Genomic DNA, 15666 nt, shown 5'->3' with positions numbered 1-15666 from the left:
GGGGACAGGAGGGACCGCGTTGGCAGGCCGTGCTGGGTCGTGGAAGTGGATGGCAGGCCGGGACAAATGAGTGCAGACAAGAACACAGCCAGCCAGCCAGAGTCAGAACATCTGCTGAGGGGAAGCAGCTTTCCACGCTGCACAGCTGAGCCGGAGTTTGCAAAACAGGAAAGGAACTCTCGTAAACACAACATTCCAACAATGAACTGCCGCTCTTTGTGAGCTCCTTTGTTCGTGCCCGGTTCCAGAGACAGCAACAGAGATGCGGTGTTCTGAGGACGGCGGTTCGATTGGGGCTGAGCTAGCAGGCAGCTGGGAAATGGTGAGATCTGGGAAGACTTGTATTCTATGGAACTCTCATTTGGTTGAAATTAACCTAATATTAGTCCTGCATTTCGATTGGTGGAGAGTCTCGTCTTCGGAAATAATTCCAAGTAATATGCCCTGATGTAGCAAAAGCATGCCTCTCTTGGCAACGTTTTCTGACTGAGCTCAGAAGGCTGCAGACAGTAGCAAGGGGCGGTGCAGCATCCCTTTGGCTTAGGGCATCTAGGGATTCCATTTGTTTTCATTCCTGCTAATGAAAACAAATAGAGGCAGTCAGCTATGGGGAAAAGAGACACTCCCGTTCTTATAAAGGATCAGGGTCTACCCTTCCTGAGGGCTGCGATGGGCAAGCCCATTAGCATGGAACATTTAAACAATTGGAAGAAACACCAGGAGAATTCACAGAAAACACACCGGCCCATGGCTGCTTAAATGCATCTATAGAACTTCTCTATCCCTAGAGAACACATGTGCACGCACGCACACATACTGTGTGTACTGAAAGACACAACGAAGAACAATTTCTGCTTTCTCCTGCACCATTGCCCACAGTCTTGTCATTTATATTTCCATTTAAAAAAGGAAAAGAAGACCAAATGTTATCCAGATAGTGAAGACCCCTGAACATTGATAGAGAATAAAAGACAGGAATTTGTTAAGTCCATAGAACCCATTTCCTGGGAAGTATATTTTCCAGGCATTCTCCACTTTAAAAAATATGGTAAAACATTTCATCTTCTTTTTTTTTTAAAGTTTATTTATTTATTTTGAGAGAGAGAGAGAGAGAGAGAGACAGAAAGAGCAGAAACTGGGGAAAGGCAGGGACCGAGAGAATCCCAAGTAGGTTCTGTGCTGTCAGCATAGAGCCCCACGTGGGGCTCGATCCCACAAACCGTGAGATCATCACCTGAACCGAAGTCGAGACTTGGTCGCTTAACCAACTGAGGCACCCAGGGGCCCCCAAAAGTCCTATGTTCTTTATGGCAGAAATCCACCCCTTCTAGCCTTTTCATCACCCAGTAAGGACTTTAGGAAAGGAATTGAGATGTCTAGCAGGAGCATGGTGTATTATTTCGAGATAGTGCAGTGACACCTGCCCTTTATCTGTCCATGAAATCCTCAGCGAAAATATCCACTTCCAATCATGTGTTGTAGTGTTGGTTCTGTTTTGGGGAATGCGCCTTAAGGGCCAACTATGAATTCAAAGTGGATGTAAAGGTAAAAGCCAAGGGGTCAGAGGAAATATGGGCTACCCCAGCATGCTTTCATTCCATCTGAGTTTCCGTATTTGCTCTTCTTAAAGGCTGTATTTACTCTTTTTATCTCTTGACAGCTATAAAGTTGACTGACGATTACTTGCCTTTTTGTGGAACTAAGTGGGAGATATTTAAAGTGTTGTATTAGGCAGGTGAAAACAGAGTGTAATTTGGTTGTTTTGACGAAAGATCGCAGATAAAGACAAAGGTGTTTGCCCAAATAGTCATTTCCTAGCGAAATGGTCAAAATCGCATCCCCGAACTGGCCTGGGGAGAAACCACCTCTGCTGCCCCAGCGAAGCACTAAATACCAAGAATTTGACTTTCCTGAACCATTAATGTTGCCAGCCACCTTGCTGCTCAAATTTGCAGCACTAGAACCAGAACTAGAAATTCCCTGGCTATTAGCTCTGCTGCCACACAGAAACTCCATACCAAGATTGCTTCCTTTTTTGCTTCTTTTTATGCTGATATCTCCTAGGCACATGTCTGATTCAAGGAGCCTGAGTCACATGACTGCATGCTTGCTGCAAAGGATGCTGGGAATTTCAGTTCAGACTTCCCCACCGTGGAGGCCGAACTCATGAGGTGGGGGGTTTCCTCAAATGCAGAAAAGGTTTTCAAAAGATCATGGGAAGATATGATTATACTAGATGCTTATTAAAACAGTGGATGGATCTCTCTCTCTCTCTCTCTCTCTCTCTCTCTCTTCCCCTAGCATTTCAGTTTCTGTTGTAGTCGCCCATCACCAGTATTCCATGCTATATTTCCCAACATTCTTATACTTGAATATTTGCATGTGTCGGCTAACTGGCTTTTATTCCACAATCTGAGCTATATTGGCTAGGTTAAGAGTTTGCCGTTGAATGTGCCAAACCTTCAATTTTTAGTTAACCAGCAATACAACCTTATTCAAACCCAGTATGGGCTGTAGCATTTTTATACCTTAGCCACCCTGTGCCAAACTGCTTTTTTTTTTTAAGCTTTCTTTAACACCATCAACCTCTTGCTCTTCCTTGAGTGAGAATTATTTCCCATGCCTACATATGCCTGGCACCAGACTCAAATTCTGGACCTGGACTTTCAGCTATAGCTTTATGTGCCTAAAGTCTGTATTTAGTGGAAGACCTGTGTATGAAAGGGATCATCTGTTTCAGAAGCCGACCAATGCTGAAACATCAAAGCCAACAGCAAACCCGACCATATCAAAGGAAAAAAAATATGCCACACACACTGAGTACCTTTACGATGTGGTAAGTACTGAACAGCAGGCTAGGAATTGAAAAGTAAATAATAGAAACTAATATCGCACTGTACATTAACTACCTAAAAATTAAATTGAAAAAAAAAGAAGAAGAGGGGCACCTAGGTGTCTCAGTCAGTTAAGCGTCTGACTTTAGCTCAGGTCATGATCTCTCAGTTCGTGAGTTCAAGCCCTACGTCAGGCTCTGTGCTGACAGCTCAAAGCCTGGAGCCTGCTTCAGATTCTGTGTCTCCCTCTCTCTGCCCCCGCACCCCCCCCGGCCTCATGCTCCATCTCTCTCTGTCTCTCAATAACAAATAAACGTTAAGCATTTTTTAAGAAAGCATTTCTAGAAAAAAAATAAGAAAAAAAGAAAGATTAAATAATAGTCACTACTCTCTGGGGTGGTAAGACTGTGTCTAGTGATGGATACAGACACATGCCGCACGATGTAAGGAGAAGGAAGCAACCTGGGGGCTGCCAAGGGCTGGCCGTGCAGCTGGTGAGGAGTTTCGTGTGGCGGGAGGAACATCTTGTGTGTCCACTTGTGTCTTTCGTTTACAATTATTTGCACAGGGCACCTGGGTGCCTCAGTCAGGTTAAGCATCCGACTCTTGATTTTGGTTCGAGTCATGATCTCATGGTTCGTGGGTTTCCAGCCACGCGTCAGGCTCTGCGCCAAAGGCGCGGAGCCTGCTTAGGATTCTCTCTCTCTCTCCCCCTCTCTCTCTCTGCAACACTCTCATTTGTGTGCTCTCTCTTTTTCAAAAATCAAATAAATAAGCTTCAAAGGAATAAAATTATTTGCATAGATAAGGAGCAACTGTGGAGAAATGTTAACATTTGGGCGTCTGGATGAAGGGTATATGGGATTCCTTGTACTATTCTAATCATGTTTCAGTAAGTCTGATATTATGTCAATATCAAAGTTAAAAGCAGAATCAAAAGCTTCTCTGCAATTATGACTTAATAAGTAGACTACACTTTCCTAATACTGTTTCTAGGTCTGGTTGGTAGGCAAGGAACCTATGTCTCTAGAAAGTTCCAGTCTGCTAAGTGTTTGATACATTCTTGGCTTTTCTTACTGACACTGTCATACTGCATGTAGAGAGAAATACCAGGCTGAACTCTTACTCTGGGCTTAATTCCCACTAACAAGAACAATAAAGTTCTTAAAATGAGTTTGACAGAGACTGTGGAAGAAAGTGGTCTTGGAGTTTCTACAAATGAAATGTTGGCAACAGAGATAAAGGTACCCCAGATTTTAGAACATCATATCCTTAACAAGTCAGATACAATGTGACTCTAATCTCATGATCAGGGTTTCTAAACAGTAGTCAAGAGAGATGAGAGGTTCTAGAAATTCTTATAATGGAATAAGAAATTAGACTAAAGAGAAATAAAAAGGAGGAAGAATCCAAAGAAAGCAGTGTGACTACAGAGGCATCTTCTGATGCACCCAAAAGATAAAAGGAGGCGAAAAAAAAAACACGGAGGGAAATACAAGCAATCGGTGCCAATGTAAGTTTCATTTCTACATTTTCTAATGCTTAGTATGCCGCACTGCAGGATGGGAAAAAGGTACAGAAAATTCACAAGGCACCTATGCAGTCATCACAGTAGGATGTGCTATGTCAGTAGGACAGTGCTATGATTGACGGAAATACACCAACAGATACTGTTATCATTGATGATATGAAATTTCTTCAGAGGGAGAAGACGTAAAAACTTATGGCGATATCTACAGGAACAGGAGCTAGAACACAGTGCTCCCTGCCGGATGTAGAATGCCTCCGGTCTCCCAGAGTTCCCCACAGAAACATGGAACCTCTCTTTGCCCAAGTTCATACCCTCCTGGCCACCTAACGCTGGCCTTCACAAAGTCTGGATGCTATTAAGTGCAGATAATGATATAATAACACCAGGACACACTTGAGTGTTCCCAGCAAGACCAGATAAAGTGGTCAGTTTCTCAAGATAATCCCCTAAAAGACTCAGGCTTCGCACCTGCCCAATTTATACCCCTTAATCCATCCCATGACCCTGACCTAAGACTGAGTATTTTTGTAGTATCAAGTTACAGTTATGAGTGTGAATGTATAAATGTTTGACGTTGCAAGCAGACTAAGGTCGCTTCATGAGCTAGCCAGTGGGAGGACAGTCTTGCACAATTAAATAATGAATTGAGGGGCACCTGGGTGGCTCAGTCGGTTGAGCCTTGGACTCTTGATTTCGGCTTGGGTCATTGATCCCAGAGTCGTGGGATTGAGCTCCGTCTCAGGCTGCTCGATGGGTGTGGGGCCTGCTTGGAATTCTTTCTCTCTCTCTCTCTCTCTGCCCCTCTCTCCCACTTGCGCTCATTCTCTCTCTAAAAAAAAAAAATTTTTTTTTTAAATAATGAATTGATTGTAGCTTTTTCTTTCACTGAACGATTTGTCAATCTGTCTCATTTTTGTGAGACTTGAGTACCAGTTAACTGACTCACATTGGCCGGATTTTTCTTGTGGCATATTACATTACATCTTCCTTTTCATCATTATCATACATTTGGGACTATTTAGTCTTTCAGTTAACTGTACCAATGATTATCATTTTAATTGGATGCACAAATTGTTTTATTAAGCCGCTGGCAGCCATCTCTTTAGGCCATTGGTTCTCAATACTGGTGATGTCTGGTGACATTTTTGGGTTGTTGAAACTTGGGGAGTAGAGGCTACTGGCACTTAGTGGGTAGAGGCCAGGGATACTGCTAAACATCCCCCAACGCTCAGGAGAGCCCCACAAAGAGCTGTCTAGCCCAAGATGTCTACTTTCAGAGAAACCCCGCTTTTTAGGCTAGTCTCTGTATCCTTGTTAACACCACCTGCAGACACTGTTGGTTTCTTTACCCTTTTTTTTTTTTAATGTTTATTAATTTTTGAGAGAGAGACAGAGCTTCAGGTGAGGAGGGGCAGAGATAGGGGGAGACACAGAATCCAAAGCAGGCTCTAGGCTCTGTGCTGACAGGGGGCTTGAACGTGGGGCTTGAACTCATGAACTGTGAGTTCATGATCTGAGACGAAGTCAGATGCTTAACTGACTGAGCTACCCAGGCGCCCCCCCCCCCCCCCCCCCCCCCCCCCCGCAGACACTGTTAAATGGCCTCTCAGATGTCCTAGCCAGCTCGCACCCAAGTGACTCTTAGGAACTGACAGTTTTAGACCTTTGCATTTTGCTTGTCTTCTTTGATCTTCGCACAGAGATGGAAACACTCGTAGCTGAATTTTGGTCCTGCTTTTTGCTGTCACTTTTTTGAAGCAACATGTTCTCCGGGTGGGTGGTCCGTGACACTTTGGCCTCAAGCTCACTCAGCCCTGAGACTAGACAGGGGCCCAGCCCAGCCACAAGCCACCAGACTCTCAGGTTTCCTTAGGCCAGATGGGGTTTCTGTTTTGAATAGCTTGCCCAGCCTGAAGAGGTCTTCACTGACCTGCACAGGGACTGGGACACCTCACCCCGCCCTGCCCCCACAGTCTCCCAGTAGGGCTGCTTCTCCACCTGCTGCTCCCTTGGGCTATGTTACAGACTGAATGTTTGGGTCCCCTGTCCCCAAGTTTATAGGTTGAAGCTCTAATCCCCTGTGTGGCAATATTTGGAGATGGGGCCTTTAAGAAGGTAATTAAGGTTAAATGTGGTCATAGAGGTAGGTGCCTAATCAGACAGGATGAGTGTCTTAATAAGAAGATCCCAGAGAGCTTGTGCCCACTCTCCCGCCCCACTACTCCCCTGCAGGAACACACTGAGGAAAGACCATGTGGGGACATAGAAAGTGGTTGTCAGCCACCCAGGAAGAGAGCTCTCATCAGAAACTAAATCAGCCAGAACCTCGATCATGAACTCCCAGCCTCCAGAACTATGGAGGACCTAAATTTCTGTTGCTTAAGCCCCCCAGTCTGTGATCCTTTGTTATGGAAGCCTGAGCCGACTAAGATAGGCCGTCCGCGCCAGAGCTCCTGAGCCTCCACTAACTCACTTTGACATTTGTCTTCCTCTCTAGTGTCTCCTTATTTTTTAAGACCCTCCCTTCCTTATGCAACTTAAAAAAATAAAACTTTTCTTTTTTTTTATTTAAAGCTTTTAATTTATTTTAGAGAGAGAGAGTGAGCAGGGGAGGGGAGCAGAGGGAGAGAGAGAGAATCTTAAGCAGGCTCCAAACACAGCGCAGAGCCCAACTCAGGGCTTGATCCCATATGCCCTTGGGATCGTGACCTGAACTGAAATCAAGAGTAAGATACTCAACCGACTGAGCCACCCAGGCACCTCCCAAAACAAAACTTTTCTAGTGTTCCTCTCTTTTGCCAAACCTTCAAGGGATTGTTGATTTGTGAAATCCTCCCTTATCTCCCAGCTCTGAAATTGTTGAAAACATATACGTGTGTCTCCTTCTACCGGCGCCTGAGATTTGTGACTTTGTGGAGGCCATCCTCCCCTCCTGCAAAATTACATCTGTAATTATAAAGTCAGTTATTCACCATTTCAGTAGCATTGCCATAGTGCCACTTCGATTGGTATATGCAGTAACTGTGGGTTATATTGAAAATGGCGACATGTAGAGCTATCTATTTCTGAATCATATTTAAACAAGCATCTCCTGGCTGCCTTTATGCAACCAAAGATTCTTCTTTCAAACAAAGATCAGAAAATAAATTGCTGTTTTGTACACTCTAATCAATGGGTGTTTTATACCTCATTGAGACACTTGTGATTTCTGCTTGAAGTGTGCCCGATCCAATGAGAAAATTATTTTTGAGTGGCTATCTCAGAATGCATTTTTAAAACCCCAATTAGTTTGCACAAATAACAGAGCTCCAAGGTCAGAGCTGACAGTAAAGGAAAAGATTTAGTACACAAAATTAAAAGCATAATTATTTATAATTAAAACTCTAATGCAGATCCCAGTATTCCTTATCCACTTTTTCAAGTAAGGTCATAAAGTTAGAACTTTACTTCATTTTATCATCCTTACCTCCACTTCCTCCCACATTTAAAACCTCTCATTCATAAATTCTTACTGTTCTAAAAATCTGCTGCCTCGGACAAGATCTAAAATAAAAGGCAAATGGGGCGCCTGGGTGGCTCAGTCAGTTGAGCATCCTACTTCAGCTCAGGTCATGATCTTTCAGTCTCTGAGTTTGAGCCCCACGTCATGTTCTCTGCTGACAGCTCAGAGCCTGGAACCTGCTTCAGAGTCTGTGTCTCAATCTCTGTCTGACTTTTCCGTGCTCACCCTCTGTCTTTCTTTCTCTCTATCAAAAAATAAATACTAAAAAAAATTTTTTTTATTTAAATAAAAGGCAAAAGATCTTCTCTGATGAACTTTACTAATGCTCTGACCTCCTCCGTCATCCACATCTAAAATGCCAGAAGTATCCAATTTCTGCTGAGAAAGAGCATTGGTCTCAATTTTCGTTATTACCCAGATTGGGTTTTGTAATTTCATTTTGTGCTATAATACCTCAGGTATCTCTCACCCTTTGGCTTGAAACAACAGAGCAACCAAGAAATTATAACTGTGACCACTTCCAATGTTAAACTCAGGATGCCAAGCTGTGCAGAATTAAGGAGACAGTTGTCATACTTCACCAAAGCACTTCTTTCTTTATTCTTAGCCACACTTTTATTTATTTATTTATTTATTTATTTATTTATTTATAACAAAGATGGTCCACTTATTGCTATCATAGCATTCTGATAGAAACACCTTTGTGACAAGGCATCTGGGTGGCTCAGTCTGTTGAGCCTGTGACTCTTGATTTCAGCTCAGGTCATGACATCACGGTTCATGAGGTTGAGCCCCACATCAGGCTCCTCGCTGACCGCGTGGAGCCTGCTTGAGATTCTCTCTACCCCTTTCTCTGCCCCTTCCCTGCTCATGCCCTCACTCTCTCTCAAAAATAAACGTAAAAAATTTAAACAAACAAACAAAAAAACACCTTTATGGTTTCTGTAGTGCGTTTTCCTCACCGACATAGCTGTCAGAACTGAAGGGCTCTGCAACAATTCCATTTTTAAAGAATGTTTATTCATTTTTGAGAAAGAAAGTGTGAGTGGGGAGGGGCAGAGAGAGAGAAGATCTGAAATGGCCTCCAGGTTCTGAGCTGTCAGCACAGAGCCCCATGAGGGGCTCAAACTCCCAAACTGTGAAATCATGACCTGAATGAAGTCCATCACTCAACCAGCTAAGCCACCCAGGTGCCCCTGCAGCATCCACTTAAAAATGAATCAGTGCTAGAATCCACAGAAAGACAACAAAAGAAATGTAAATGTTTCTAGAAATGTAAAGTTACTCTGGAGATGGTTAAGTGAAATAGAAGGTCCACAGTGTCCTTCCAGGTGAAGGTACATTCACGTACCTTGTGGGTAACACAACCAACATGGACCAAATATTGCACTCGGGGCCCAAGAATTTCCCCCTTGCTATTCTCACGGAGATTCAGAACCTCCTAAAAGTCATCCACAACCCACATGGTTATTCTGGAAACTGTCTAAGGTCCCACAAGCTTCTCCACAACCGCAGACTATTCCTGAGCATTTGCTTCCGGTTTAGGTGAAGACACGGTGATTTTTAAAAAGCAGCACCCAGCAGTCCCAGGATGTAAGCCTATCTGATGTTCGCCCTTGTATCACCCAAATCAGACTTGCTATCTGACCCTGGAGCTCCCCTTTCTTTCTGTGCATCACGTATTGATTGAGAGCATCAGGATACAGTCAATCAAGCAAGGAGGCATCTCAGAGCTGCCTTTGACTTCAGCTTTCCTGGCCTTACAATTCAATCAAGCTCCACGTTCTGTGGATTCTTCCTGTAGCTATCTCTTAAATTCATCCCCTTTTCTCCTTGCCTTGCTCCTGCTCTTGTTCAGACCTCCTTTACGTCTCACTCAAAACAAATCAGTGGGGCGCCTAGGTGGGTCCGTTGGTTAAGCGTCCAACTTAGGCTCAGGTCATGATCTCACGGTTCGTGGGTTCGAGCCCCACATCAGGCTCTGTGCTGACAGCTCTGAGCCTGGAGCCTGCTTCAGATTCTGTGTCTCCCTCTCTCCCTGCCCTTCCCCTGCTTGCACTCTTTCTCAAAAATAAAAAACATTAAAAAAATTTTCTCTTTCTCTGTAACATATTCCAAGTGAAGCTCATCTGTTCTCTTGGATTAAAATATCATAATTTTGCAGATGAGTCATAAGATCATCTCCAGCCAGAGGAATTCTCTGAATCTGTCTTCTACATCCTACATATCCAACAGTCTCCTTGAGGTTTCCCACTTGGATGTCTGTCTCACAGGCATCTCAAATTTAACATGTCAGAAACAGAACAACTAATTTCCCATTCAAACTATATCGCCTCCCACCATAGTCTTCCCCATCTCAGTAAGTAGTGTCGCTCTCTACCCAGAAGCTCACTTCAGAGACAGTCATCCTCGATTCCTCCTTGTCCCTAACTGCCTACTTCCAATCCATACAGCAAATCATGACTCATGCTGCTGCACCTCAAGTGTCTACATGTCTCCATCCCCATAGTCGCCACCTTAGACTAGGCCACCATCATCTCACCATAACCTTTCACCTTAACTACTGCAACAATGCTATCTGGTCTGTACCATCCCACTCTTGCTCATTTCTAATCCACTTTCTTTTTTCCTTTCTCTTTTTCTTTCTTTCTTTCCCTCTCTCTCTTTCTTTCTGAGATCACACAAGCAAGGGAGGGAGACAGAAAGAGAGAGAGATCTCAAGCAGGCTCCACGCTCAGCAAGGAGCATGTCACTGGACTTGGTCCCATGATTTTGAGATCATGAGTCGAGCTGAAATCAAGAGTCAGACACTCCCATCAGCTGAGCCACCCAGGTGGCCTTCTAATCCATTTTCTGCGTCATATAAAGAACACTGTTTTAAAGCATAACTTGGATCATATATCACTTGCTTCAAGCCCCTCAGTGGCTTCCTGTTTATTTAAGACTTGTTGCCACAACCTACAAGGCCTTGGCTATCTTCAACCATCTCAAACCATCTCAAATCACTCACTCCCAGTTTGGGTGATAAACTCCCGTCATGCTGAGTTTCTTATAGCTCCTAGGAGTGGCTAGGCTCTTTCCTGCTTTAGCCCTTTGCAAATGCTGGCCCTTCTGTATAGAATGCTATTTTCATCTGTATTTGCATGACCGACTTCTCATCTTATAGGTCTGAGCTCTGTTGTTACCTAAGAGGTCTTCCTACCTCTTGAATGTAGGCTACTCTGATAATTCTTGAGCAAGAACATCAGTTTCCTTCATACGACATCATCATTTATAATAATTGTTTTTGATAGTTTGTCTCCCTGTTTTGATTTTGTTCTTTATCTGTGTAGTTCCCCCACAATACCTGGCATATTCTTAGATCTTGATGGTCTACTTTGAGTTATGTTATTTTATATCTCTCTTTTGCTTAAAAACCTTTATTATTGGGGTATCTGGGTGGCTCAGTCAACCGAGCGTTCAACTCTTGATTTCGGTTCAGGTCATGATCTCATGGTAGTAACATGGAAGCACACATCGGGCTCCGCACTGCACATGGAGCCTGCTTTAGATTCTCTTTTTCTCCTTCTACCTTGGCCCCCCACCCCACACATCCCCCCCTCCCTCTCTCTCTCTCTCTCTCTCTCTCTCTCTCAAAATAAATAAATAGATAGATATATAATTAACCTTTACTGTTTCTCACTTGTCTACAGGACTCTGAACTCCAGAGTATAACATTTGGCACTAACCTTGACCTGCCTACCCACATCTTTCCTACCACTTTTGAATCCATGGCAGATCAGTTAGTCTTGTTGATTTGTGAATAATAGAAAACACAGTGTACACAGTGGTTTAAATAATGGGACTGTTTTTTCCCCCTCATATAGCAAGTCTGGAAATAGGTCATGTTGGCTCAGTACTGCCACAGAGAACACAGGTAGGCTCCTTTTGTCTTTTGGTCTCATCACTGCCAAGTGTGGCTTTTGGTTCCATGACTGCCAAAGGGTTGCTGAATTTCCCAGTATTATATCCACTTTCCAGATCAGCAAAAAAGAGCTTTCTCCTTATATAGTTGTTTTCTACTTAGAAAAAGAAACCCTTCCTAGATATTTCTACTTACATCTCATTGGCTAGAACTGCATCACATGGCCACCTCTAGCTAACCAGGAAGATTGGGGGATTGAGTATTATCTTATTTTAAATTTTTGAGAGAGAGTGAGAGACTGCACCATTAGGGAAGGGGCGGGGAGGGGGGAGGTGGAGACAGAGGTTCTGAAGTAGGCCCCGCACGGATAATAGACAGCCCCATGCGGGGCTCAAACTCACCAACCGTGAGATCATGACCTGAGCAGAAGTCAGAAGCTGAACCAACTGAGCCACTCAGGCGCCCTGGGGATTGAGTATTTTTAGGTGTTTACATTTTCTGCCCTGGACAAAATCATGGACCTATGAGTGAGGAAGAAAGGGGAATGGATATTAAGTAGGTTCTATTAGTATGTACCTTACCATGCATTATCATGTTCTCAATACTGGAGTATTCTTCACAGTTTCTTGAAATACTATGCAATCTAGAAGCTTTTATCTTTTTACTTCAATTGTTATCTCTACTTAGAATGTTCTACTCTTGCTTCTCAACCTAAAGTATTCTGCTTACGCTTCAAGATTGACCTTGAATAAGGCCCATTTGAAACCTTCCTTTATCCTCTGAGACAGGATTAATGCTCCCTGGATTCCTAGGAGGTGTTGCAGAAAACAAGGGCCTTGTCTTATGGTTGTATCATCAGCATTTCAACAAGTGCCTGGAATATTGGAAACAACCAAATGGTTTTAATCACACTGCAGGAGAAGAGAAGCCCAAGAGTGCAAGTTTTTCTCTTTTAATCCTCACAATAACCCCAGGAGAAACCTCCCATCCTTGTTTTACAGATAAGGAAACTAAGCCCTAGTGAAATAAAAGTTACTTGCTCAAGGCCACACTGCTAGTAACATGGTCCTAGGAATTAATTGAGGGCTATGCCTTTGCGTTGCCCCCTATTTCCCACCGCATTTTATGTTTTACTTTTTAAAAATTTTGTAAAATGTTATTTATTTATTTTTAGAGAGAGGTAGAGAACAAGCAGGGAAGGGGCAGAGAGAGAGGTGGACAAAGTCCCAAGTAGGCTCTGTACCATCAGCATGAAGCCTGATGTGGGGCTCGAACCCATAAACCATGAAATCATGACCTGAGCTGAAGTCAAAAGTCGGGAGCTTAACCAACTGAGCCACCCAGGCACCCCTATTTTTTTTTTACCTTTTTTAAAAGTTTATTCATTTATTTTGAAAGAGACAGAGACAGTGGGAGTCGAGGGGAGGCAGAGAAAGGGAGAGAGAGAATCTCAAGCAGGCTCCTATCTATCAGTGCAGAGGCCAATGCAGGCTCAATCTCACAAAACCGTGAGATCATGACCTGAGCTGAAATCAAGAGTCAGATGCTTAACCGACAGAGCCACCCAGGAGCCCCTATTTTTAATTTTAATTTTAATTTTAATTTTTAATCCAGGGGTCAACAAACCAGGGCTCACCGGGCAGGCCTCTTGTTCCTGTAAATTAAGTTTTATTGGAACACAGCCATGCCCATTCCTTTCTGTATTATCTATGCTGCTTTTGCATACTACAACAGAAGCGCTGAGTCATTGAGAAAGACCATATCGCCTGCAAAACCTGACTATTTACTACCTGGCTCTTTATAGATAGCTTGCTGACGTCTGTCTGCGCTTGGCCGTACTGACTCCTAAATTATATCCAAAGATAAGTGTCATAAAAAGGGGTTTAAAAAGATCATTCTCAGACCAACGTTATGAAGAGGAAGGGACTAGGATCTCTTCCTGAGGATGATGCAGCGTTAAAATATGACGGAAAAAGGGAATTCAGCTGTTCTGACTTTTTTCTGTGTTCAACAGGAAAGAGAACCAGTGTTCAAAAGAATGAGGGTGAGAAAGGGAATTGATTAACCCCTGCAAGAATAATTCTTACTTCATGGCGCTGTGGTAGAATTGGAATGAGCTAAAGCATGAGATAAGGCACAATGCCCAGTATATAGTCGAGGCCCAATACAGTGCCTACGCTCTAATGTGACGCGATCTTCATCGGGTATTGGTGCTTAGGAACGTGACCCTTTCTTATTGTTGGGACCGCTCTTTGCGGTCAAGGGAAGAAAGAAAGGCCATTTGTATAATTTCAGGTCCAGAATTCCATAACGTCAGAAAATCGCCCTGACCAATCTCGCTTCCATTTTCTCCAGAGAGCCCTTCCCAGATCTTAGAGGAAATTGCGGCCTCAGGTAAGAAAGCAATGAAGTCTGTGCCTGTTCCCTGTTCATCCGTCTGTCCAGCCCAAAGAGCTCTGTCTGTTCCCACCGCTACTGTCTCGCATAGGAGGAGCCAGGGTGACTTCTCTGAACTCCAGAAAAGCGCTCATCACACCTGTCTCAAAAGTCCTTGGAGGAGAGCTTTCCAGACGCACGAGGGGAGGGGAAAACCTGCCTAGTTAAAGCCTTCCATAATCTCAGTGCGGAAACCAGCTGGGTCTTTGCAACTGCAATCCAGTCATCTCATTTAAGGCCGCATGCATTTCCCAGAGGCTCCATTATTAATAAGCTGAGATAGACGGCAAATTATCCTGGGAAGGAGATGCGGGGGAAGAAGCAACAGCCGTCTGGGTCAAAGGTAGCGAAAGAATGAACACAAATGGCCTGTGACTTTCCCACCAGAAATAACTTCCTTACAACCGGTGGGAGTTGGGGGGTGGGTGGGGAGCTGTTGGCTTTTAGAGAGCTGAGCCCGAATGCATGTTTTCCATGGAGGCTTGTTTTATAGCACAGGTTGAACTCTGGAGAGACTATGTTACAGAGCCAAGTCTCCGTACATATTCTTAATGATTGTAAAGTGTCTGGATTTATGGCATGAAAACTCAGGCTATAAAGGCAGAGCGGTGCAGGATGTCAAAAACTGCCATTTGTGCCTCTTTAAGAAAATATGCTCAAATCAGGGCAACGTTCAGTCAAAAGTTGCAGGCAGAGAGCGACAATAAATGAAATATCCCTTAATAATGCAGTGAAGCAGGAGATAGCCAATTAAGGCTTTGCCCAAGTCCACTGCCAGCCTAGTACTCAGAACAATCCAAGCACAGCGGCCCCCACGTAAATGATGATTGTCAGAGACTCAGGAACTCCTCACTGGTGACATGAATAATTCTGACAAGTTTGCAAATACTAATGGTTAAGACATCAAAATAAATCATGGCATTAAGGAGAAATGAGGGCCCTGACCTAACAGACCTACACTGTGCTTATGCTGAGCGGTGCAGGAATCCACGAAATAGCCATCTTTTCTTCTTCTTGCCCCTTAAGTGAGCATCCTTGATTGCATACGTTCTTCAAACTCGGAAAATATTGGGAAATATTGCCATGAGCAGCTACTAAGCTATCTGAAACAGACTTCAGGGGTATATATTGGTAAGCTCTTGCCAATTCATTGCAGTCAATAAATATCATTTCCCCCCACAGTGCCATTTTCTAAAGCGTGCATTCTGTTTCTATAGCAACTTTCATTTTGTTAACCTGTTACATTAAAAGTGTTATTTTTAGCACAACATTTCTAGAAGTCTATGACAAAGAAAAATGGGGAAAGATTGTGGCTTGAAGATGAATGTGATGTCCAAGATGAATTCTAACGTGTAGCATATTTATTTGGCCAGTACATCATCTAGTATGAAATTAGAGAAAATATAGACTTCTCAAATGAGCGTGTTTATGGACTTTGTAGGAAAAAACCCACCGTATC

The 15666-nt window shown here is 43.5% G+C and overlaps 1 long non-coding RNA gene across 1 annotated transcript; it reads left to right on the top strand.

Annotated features, from left to right (window-relative positions):
- Positions 1-2748: 2748 nt before the first annotated feature.
- On the top strand, positions 2749-15321 carry LOC115283970. The gene is made up of 3 exons (XR_003905103.1): positions 2749-2836; positions 14067-14165; positions 15234-15321. It is a non-coding gene; the product is annotated as an uncharacterized LOC115283970 (long non-coding RNA).
- Positions 15322-15666: the final 345 nt, after the last annotated feature.

The sequence above is a fragment of the Suricata suricatta genome, chromosome X (genome assembly GCF_006229205.1).
Source record: "Suricata suricatta isolate VVHF042 chromosome X, meerkat_22Aug2017_6uvM2_HiC, whole genome shotgun sequence".
NCBI lineage: Eukaryota > Metazoa > Chordata > Mammalia > Carnivora > Herpestidae > Suricata > Suricata suricatta.
This window is presented reverse-complemented; position numbering and strand designations above follow the sequence as displayed.